General features: G+C 31.7%; 1 long non-coding RNA gene across 3 annotated transcripts; it reads right to left on the reverse strand.

The window, feature by feature from the left end:
• Window positions 1-6,923: 6,923 nt before the first annotated feature.
• LOC133805091 (uncharacterized) lies at window positions 6,924-9,773 on the reverse strand. Of its 3 annotated transcripts, none has more exons than XR_009878828.1 (4): window positions 9,467-9,773; window positions 8,107-8,201; window positions 7,864-8,014; window positions 6,924-7,160 (listed from the first exon to the last, which is right to left on the reverse strand). It is a non-coding gene; the product is annotated as an uncharacterized LOC133805091 (long non-coding RNA). The 3 variants fall into 3 exon arrangements; XR_009878827.1 differs by having other exon boundaries at window positions 8,107-8,210; XR_009878829.1 differs by having other exon boundaries at window positions 8,107-8,183; window positions 9,467-9,772.
• Between the last annotated feature and the right edge of the window lie 12 nt (window positions 9,774-9,785).

Consider the following 9,785-nt stretch of genomic DNA (forward strand, 5'->3'; position numbering starts at 1 on the left):
TGACTTCTCCCTCATTTCCGAAACGCTGAAACCGCCCAAACAGAGACCAAAACCCTCCATTTCCACCGTGAGAAAAATGAGGGTTTCGCCATTTAGCACCATTTCCCCTCATTTTCTTCCATTTTCATCCATAAATCTTGCTAGAAAACTCAAATATATCATAGAAACTTGGTTATTTTGACTTTTGAGTGAAAAAAAATGGTGTCTTGACAATGGTGACATGTGGTGGTAAGAAATACCCATTGTTTTGGGTTTTTCAACATATTTTCAACTTCTATACAAAGTTTTGAGGTTTGTACTATGTATTGATCGTTAAATAGATGTTTACATGATTTTTTGTATATATATTATTTCAGATTTTTTTTATATTTTTTGATAATATATTTATAATGTATGTGTGTTTATGGTTGATAATAATGTTTTAGAGTTGTATTTGATTATTTATGAATGTTGAATCTTAAAAAGTGTGTTTGTGATAATTTTTTTTATTAATCTGAATTTAATATTAATGTATTACTAAATTTATAATTTATTTGATTTATTTTTGTATTTTATGATATGTTTTTATTTAGAATAATTATTTAGAAAACTAATGAAGTTAATATTTTGTTGTTGTTAAAAAAAGTTCATTTGTAAAATATAGTTTTTAATGTTTATATATGTTGTTGTTGTAAAAAAAATTGAAGTTAATATTTAGTTAAAATAAAGTTTTATTTGTATAATATGCTTTAATGTTTGGTACTAGTTATTATAAACTCAATAATTATAATATTTAATTTTGTTTATATTATTTTTATGACGGTTATTGTTTTGGAGGTAATTTGGTTTTTCATTGGCGGTTACTAGCTTAAAGATTAATTTTAAGGTGAGTGAGAATTTTATTTTTATTTATTACTATTGTACATATTTATAGAATTATAGTTAAACCATATTGAATTTAGTGGAAATTATGTTTGAAAATTAGTGAAGTGGGTTTTGAGAAATGTGTTTGTTGTGGTGGTATAAGGATGAAATTATGCATGTTGATTATTGTGTTTGTTTGTGTTGAATTAATAAGTACTTATGAAATTGAGATATATTATAGAACCAGAGGAAACTCTGCCTAATTTTTTAGCATTTATTAATTGAATATGCTTTTAAATATGTAGTATTTATTCATAGAGTTATAATTTAAAATTTTAAGGTTTGGCGGTAGGTTTTGAATAGGATATCGGGAATTTGTGTGCTGTGGTGATAACCATAAGTCCCTAGTTTGAAGTAACCTTATCATGCCTCTTGACTAGGTAAGGTTACTTTGAACTAGTGGGCTTATGGATGCCGTCAAAATTCAAGGCAAGCATTCAAGATGAAAATAGATTAACATGAGTTCTATTGTAATTGGAGACTAAGCTTTGCTTTTCGGTATAAGGTATTCCTCCAATTTCTGATAAACTTGACATGATTATGCTTATCTGCTCTCTGAACTATTGCAAATTTTAGTTGTAAATTAAATGTCAACAAGTTTGGGTAGTCCTATTTATAAGGGAAATTTTGCTAATTTTAAAAAAAAAATATTTAATACTTAAGAAATTTCAATATTTCAAATAATTACGTAGGTGAACTTCACATGTTTAGTTGTATGAACACATTAGATTTTTATGTGGCACTTCGCTTTTATTTCTGTTTGAATGTTTATATATATATACCTTAAGTTTATATATACTTAGTTTATATATATGTTTATTTTATATAGTTTATTTTATTTTAAGTTTATTGGAATGTTCAAATATATTTATTAATATTAAAATAATTGCCAATTAGAATTAAATAAATAATTATTAAAATATTTTATAAAAAACAATATTAATAATACAAATAAAATAAATATATTTTTTTTTAGGAAAAAATACATTTAACTTCGATTATTATGTAAAAACCAAAGTTAAAGCTAACCGAAGTTAAATGGTACCCTTTAACTTTGGTTTTTAGATATTTTTAACTTCGCTCGAATTAATTTCGGTTAATATCTCCACGAGATCAGAAGAATAACAAACGAAAAAACCTAAGTTAAAGCCTATTTTTGTAGTACGGAATGCAATTTAGTTTTGATTAGAATGAGATGAGTAAACTTATGTAATTCCAACTAGTTCCCACCGGCGAGTCTGTTGCGTCTTGCGATGCCGCAACAGGTTCTGTTCCTCCACACCTAAACACTATGATAGGGGTACTAGGCCAGTGGTCTTGTTACAAAAGAGGATACAACTCTTTGCCTAGATTAAAGGTAGCTGAGGGAACACGAGCTACTTGTATATCTGGTTCCAGCTCCATTCAGCAGGTTGTGAATGAAGAAGTTGTTATCTTCGTCAACTAGTTCAGACCCAGAATGTGTTAATCCCGATCATGTTTCAATAGATGCAGCAACTTCAGCAACTTGTCCCTCGATTTCAGGCTGCTCAAATTCCTCTTCAATTCAAACAACAACAAGGACAACCAGCTCAACCCCATCTCAGTGAAGAACTCTCAATGAATGATGATTACAATACTCCCGCCCTGTCCACATTTTCAAGTTTTATTTATATTATTATCATCATAGAACTTCTTAAGATTTGGAACAAAATTAATTATTATATGTATAATTAGAACACCTCAAAATATAACTATATTTATTCTAATAACAATATTTATATAAATTTGGCATTTTATATTAGTAATTTTAATATCAAGTTAATTGAATTCTAAATAATTATTTGTTATAAATTTTTAAAATAATTATAAATAATTTTATAAAAAATTATAAAAAATAGGACAAATATTTTGCCTATTCTTTTAAGGCGATGGTAAACACATCTACACACCAGGAAAAAACCTTCATCGGACATTTTGCAGCATCTTTGAGTGACCAGCAATAACTATTTTCACTAGTGCTCGGGAAGAAGGTGCTGGTAAAATCATATTTTCCCAGGACACCGAGACTCCGACAAAGACAGAACTGTGCTGACACACATTGTGGTTGTAATGCCAACCCTCTTTTTAGCAGCGCTAAAAGACAACGGTAATACCCTTTTTACCAATGCTTTTACTAAAATGCCAAGAAAGAGGGTATTAACTACGAATTTTGGTTGACAGTCTTTCCTGGTGAAAATACGCGTCGGCAAAGCTTTTCATGCCTTTTGGTAACAAGTTTTCAACGTCTTCACCAGTGCTAAGAAGCACTGAAAAAAGTACGATTTTTTTGTACTGGTACCACTGGTTCTCTATGGTTTATAAATAGGAGATCTCAATACCAAGAAAGGGTTATTTGAAATTTACTCTCTAGTGGACCTGAGCTACAATTGGCCAAACCGAACACATATTGAAGCAACACTTGCCAATGCTTATAAAAAATTCTTAAACCAAGTTATTAAGTTTTTTTTTTGTTAATTTAGTTTCTTATATTTAATTACCATACAAACATTATACAATATTTGTTATTTTTTAAATTATCTAATAAATGTTGTATAATATATTTTTATTTATGAAAATTTTCAATTTAGAATTACAATTATAATTTTATTATTTAATTTATTAAATATATCAAATATTACAATTATATAAATAACTAAAACCTATATTTATAAATAAATAAAGTCTCTTGTACGGAGATGTAATATGTCTTTTGTGAGACTTATCACGTCTCATATCACGTCTTCCCGTGCGAGACATGATATGTCTTGGCACTTGGGACATGTAAAAAGCTTATAAGGTCTCCCCATAGGAGATGTGATATATCCCTTGTTTTACGTTTCCTGTTACAACATATTCCTCACGAATAATGTAATACAACTCTTATGTCATCCTAAGAGAGTTTGTTGTAGTGCGATCCTAAGATTTCAAGCTTAGAACACCCCACCTTAATCATGCTTTTGGGCTCTCTTACGTTTTGAAATTTTAACTCTATTCCCATATTTTGATATGATAACATGTCAAAACTCAGAGCTAAGACGAGTTCTACAACCTGAACACTGATCGCCAACACCAGGAACAATCTCTCGTTGCTGGTGTCTATTAGTACGATCACATTTCGCAAATTATGGTCGCCACTCCCAAGCCTTGATTGTTTGTCCCTGTTTCTAGTCGCCTATTAATGTTTACACAACCTGGTTTCCTATGTACAATCTCCAGAGTAAAGTGATGAAGCTCCTGTTATAGGTTGCACCTTTTATAACCCATCCAAGGCTCAATCATGATCGCTGGCCATGGGGAAGTCTGCCATGGTCGCTGGAGGTTCTCCCATGGCTCTAGTTGCTGGTGCTAGCGAATGCTATGGTTGTTGGAGGTCTTCGTCAATGTCCCAGATTGGATCGCTAATTTCTTCTCCAGATACTAGTTGCAAAAGAGGAGATATGTAACGTCCTACTAATCTAGGACCATTACAGTATGTGTTTAAAATAGTGCTTAACTCGATAAGCGAGTCATTTGGACTCAAAAGTGTAATTTAAGTAACATAAAGGTCCAGGTAGTAAAAATTTTGGATAAAAAGATTCAACTTTTCATTAAGACTATAAAAAGAGTTTACATTGAATCCCCAAAACTCTGATCAAAACATAATTACGACTACAATATTACAAACAGTCGACCTATGTGAAAAAATTAGATTGGTAACCTGAGTCCCTCATTCAACTCAACCGTAGCAGCCGAGCTGGCTAGATATGTACACTCCACTCCAAAGATCTCTAACCCATGATGGATGGGACGTAGCTCGCCCTTACCTGCACCATTTAGCACCCATGAGCCAAGGCTCAGCAAGAAAACTTAAAGAAGCAGATATAGATACAAATAATCAACATATCATAATTAGCATGCTTAGAATTAATAACCATACTCAAATAGACATTTAGCTCAATTACAAGACCATAGGGTCACACGATTGCATACCACACTTCATTTATTCAAGAGGAATCAGATCCATACAAGTGCATATTGCATTTCCAAAATGGCCCATCCATAAGGCCTTCATTCCACATGCTTATGTCGACCACGACTTATAAGCTGAGCTTCTCAATCAAGTATGCAGTTCAGACATAACACAGTTATTCACATTTAAATAGATTTTTGAAGGCATAATTATAATCATGTTCAATAATTAGGGCAAAAACCCAAATCACAATCGGGTGCAGCTATCTTACCTCAGGACCTGTGCTATAAATGATATGTCCCCGAGCAAGATTCCTTTCTCGAGCCTTGCGGTATACCTAGTCACACCCATAAACAATACCCCCATTAAGAATTTAATCGAAATAATGAATCCGGAACCAATCCTGTGCTCTCGAGACCTCCAAATCCACCAAACGGGGTGGTGGAATCGTCCCCCGAGCCCCCAAGTTCTTTCAAAGCCCTAAAAAAATGATTCATGTTGAAATGACATATGGCAGAGGCACCAAAAACCAAGGGCAAAGGCAACCAAGCTTCCCCCTGCATAGCGCAAGGGCACCCAACAAGTTAGAGGCTCCCCCAAATCTCCCATGCATAGTGCAGGGGCACCCAAACCAAGTGCAGTGGCACTACGTCATGAACCCATAATTCTAGGTTGCATTTTTTACAACTTTTTTCGACCCAACACCGCCCCTAATCGACCTAAGACCTCCAAAACTCACCAATCCAAGTTTTCAACCAAATTCTAACAAAATTTTGACCCCAAATCATCTCATACTTCTAATAAAAGAAAACTGAAACCTCAAAATACCTCAAACTCAATCAAGAACACCCAAAAATTCAAAAATTACACTTTGAGCTTTAAAACCCAAATTCTTTCCTAATCCAAAAATCCAAAGCTCTAACTTAGGAACTCCAGCTGCAACCAACCATTAAAGCAAGAAATAACCCAGTTCTATACTTTGTTACTCTACCAAAACAATCCAAAACAGATGAAACTTCAAATTTAAATCACAACCTTAAGTAAAGCTCAAGAACACCAAAAACTCAAGAATAGCCAGAGAAATTCTTACATACTCTGCCAAATACGAAATCCAAGGAAGAGGATGGCTCAGCCAGCTCCAATATTTGCTTCCCTAACCCTTAACTCTCCCTTCCAAGTCTCCTATTGACGGTAAGAACTCGTCAACTAAGTTAGATCAAGAACTTTTGGAGTTGTAAAAGAAGTGAACTTTAAACTCACTAAATGTCGAGTAAACTTCCTTATGATTTCAAGAACATCAAATGTAAATGCTGGAACTCTCAAACGAAGAATGTAGAGAATGTTGAATGTCACCTTTCAATAGTAATAACTTTTTACAAAATACTTGCAAAATTTCCCCCTTCTCAGATGAAGGGAGGTCATATTTATAGTAGAGCTCTAATGACCCTTAGTACATTGTGGTCCCTGGGGACATGACTCTGCACACTACAAGAAAAAATGCTTTTAATAACACTGAAAATGTGTTATCAAAACATACGATAACACTTTCTGATGTGTTAAGACCGACTATGTTATCGTAGGTCAGGGTACTTTACATAACACTTTATCAGTGTTATACAGATGTGTTATTGTACTGTCAACGATAACACAATTTCTGTGTTATTTTAATAAATAGATAAGTGTTTAATTATGTTATTTATAGTCGATTATATAACACATTTCAATACTTATAAATTTGTGTTATATTACACTTTAGTATAACATTTTTTTTTGTGTTATACTACACTTTAGTATAACACATTTTTTGTGTTATACTACACTTTAGTATAACACATTTTTTGTGTTATACTAGACTTTAGTATAACACATTATTTGTGTTATACTACACTTTAGTATAACACATTTTTTGTGTTATACTAGACTTTAGTATAACACATTATTTGTGTTATATTACACTTTAGTACAACACATGTGTTATTAGCTTAGAGAAACATAATCTTTTTTTTACTTACACAAAACTAGGAAAACAAATATGAAAGTTGAAGCCAAATAAGGTAACATAAATAGATTTTTATTAATTACTCAAATTGTAATTACAATATTTAGTCTACTAGTCTAGGCTTAAGAAATCATATTACAACATAATTTATGCCCAATTCAGATTCCTTAATCACTAAATACAAAACAAGAAATGTATACAAAAATTAGTGAAATACATTCTTCCATTTTAAAGGCCTCAACTACAAATGTTGTCAAGAATTGCTCCAAAGAAATCATCTCAATATACCTGCACATTGTAAAAAAAAAGTCCTTTTATTATTAAGAACATAAGACTTAAGCTAGTTTCCACCTGTAAGCATATAAAGTTTAAATTAAATTTGTAATAACTCCAAAACTTGACGAAACAACAGGGTATAGCAAGATGTACTTCCATGCAAAACAACGACTGAAGCAACAAAACATATTGCTTCTTCCCTCTAAAATTAAACAAGAAATACAGAGAAAAACAGAGAAAAATTAAAAGAACCAAACAGGTAGATAACAGATAAAAGCATGTTTAACAACACATGTTAACTTTTTAAACCATGTCCTTTGCTACACACAATGAAACAGGGCACAATGAACTCATTTTAATGTGTAAGCTGATTTTATAACTTCTTTTATTGATTAATTTTGTTCCCGAGTCCCCTAGATGGCTGGTATGAATTGGATCAAAACTAAGCTTAGAAAACAAAGAAACTTTAAAAAATTTGATAGCCCCTAAAATATACAAGCAAACTGAGCAAAGTCAACCTAGACATACTTTGGCATCAATGAGTTATCATAAAGGTTTATTTTAACGAGATTACAAATGATGGTAATAAGCATTATTACACAGAAAAATTATGCTCTACCACAGTGAGCAAGACAAACCTGCACTAAAGTAGTGGGTCTATGTGTACATATAATCAAGTGGTGGTAACTGGTGGTTATTAAGTAGGAGAACACACCTAGAGAACACTCCCGTCTAGGTAGGTAAGTTGAGGACAACCTCTTGCAATGGCCATTATTCTAGCATCACCAATTTGATGACAGCCACTAACGTTTAGATATTGTAGGGAGTTACACTTACCAATGGCAACAAGTGCCTCGTCCCCGACCCTAATAATTAATATGCGAGTGAAGACAGAAATCAAAGTGTAATTCATACTCAAATATTTGTAATTCTATAAACAATGAAAATAAGAATTCACCTATCACAAAATCGAAGGCTAAGATCTGTCAGGGACTTGCAATTCTCTCCAACAGCTACAATTCCTCTGTTTCCAATCTATAACCACAAAGAAGGCTATATATGCTGTCACAAATAATTCACATGGTAACTACCAGACTGACCACTAAAAGAAAACTTTTTAACAGAAGTCAATCAAATACATCATATAAACAATGAAGCATTCTTCAGTAACAATGATACGGTATTAAATATGGAAAAGTGAGTAAAGAGAATCAAAATTCTACTCTGCTAATACCATTAAAACCAAACACATAAAACACTGTCTCTAAGAATCATTATTAATTATTCATTTATTTTTATTTCTGATTAAAAAAAATACAAAACATAGGGAATTTATAGATAATTATTAATATATATATGATGAATTTTCTAAGAATATAGTCGCTGGTCTGGTCTTATAGCAGTGATATATAAAGTAATCCATGGTCAAATTTAATGAACAAGTTAAATCTGATTATTATTTTGCTGATAAATTGAACCAGTGACTAATACAATTTAAAGAAGTACACATATATACTAAAATGATATAGTCCCATCATTTTTTATGACTTTGCAGTCAAAAATAAGAAGTTGAATTCAACTGGGGGGTCAGAAACTCTGAACTTGGTAGAAACTCAAGCAATACTAGGATATTCAATACTGATTAAACACCAAAAATACTGATTACATATATAAGATCATCAAATATATTTCAAACACCAAATCAAAATATATATTACTAATTAAAAATAAGCAACAAAACCAAAAACTTGGAACGAATAAGAAAATATAAGAACAACTGATTTGCAAATAAAAGAAAACTATGGTAAAACTTCCAACTTTCTCTAAATCCAGAACAAGAAATCACAAATATATACAGCTATTCGACAATTATATTATAAAGAAGGAAAAGGAATATGGGAAAGAGACTAAAATAGAGAGAATGAGAGTGAAATGCAAAAACAAAATAGAGATGGAAAAAGAGACTTCCTGGACCCTTCTTCACTAAAAAAAGCAATTAACTTTTCAGCTTCATTACCTACTAATTTGGTATGCATAATCAACCCAAGAAAGTCACGTCACGTCAACCACGCAAAAAAAATCCCAATTCCCAGATTAGATATCAGATTATATACTCCCATTCAATCCAACGTGCATAAATGAATTATGAAACAAAAACAAACCCAGATCAAAGCAAACCCACCAAAACAGAAAAAGCAATCTGCTTTACCAATTATGATAGAATGGAAAAATAGTGGAAACTCTACACACACAGATACATATAGATTTAAAGATTCAAAGATGTTCAGTAGACAATCAAGAGACTACGAGTGTAGTACCTGGTGATAAGGCCCAAAGCTACTCTCTTCCACTTCTAAAACTACACCTGAGCTTTATATATGATAATTTAATCTTCCTCTGCCAAAAAAAGTAAATGAACAAATTAATTTATATAATAGTAGTCAAAACAAAGAAGAGTTATATATATAATATCTATAGAACTCAGAAAAATAGAGAGATTAAACTCATGCCTAAATAAAGCTTATAAGTGTATATATATATATTAGAATATTATTAATTATAAATCCACTTTTTTTTGTCATTCTATTAGGCATTTTTTCAAACATCTTGAGTGCATAAGAAATAAAAAACTGAGCA

The sequence above is a fragment of the Humulus lupulus genome, chromosome X (genome assembly GCF_963169125.1).
Source record: "Humulus lupulus chromosome X, drHumLupu1.1, whole genome shotgun sequence".
In the NCBI taxonomy this organism is placed as follows: Eukaryota; Viridiplantae; Streptophyta; class Magnoliopsida; order Rosales; family Cannabaceae; genus Humulus; species Humulus lupulus.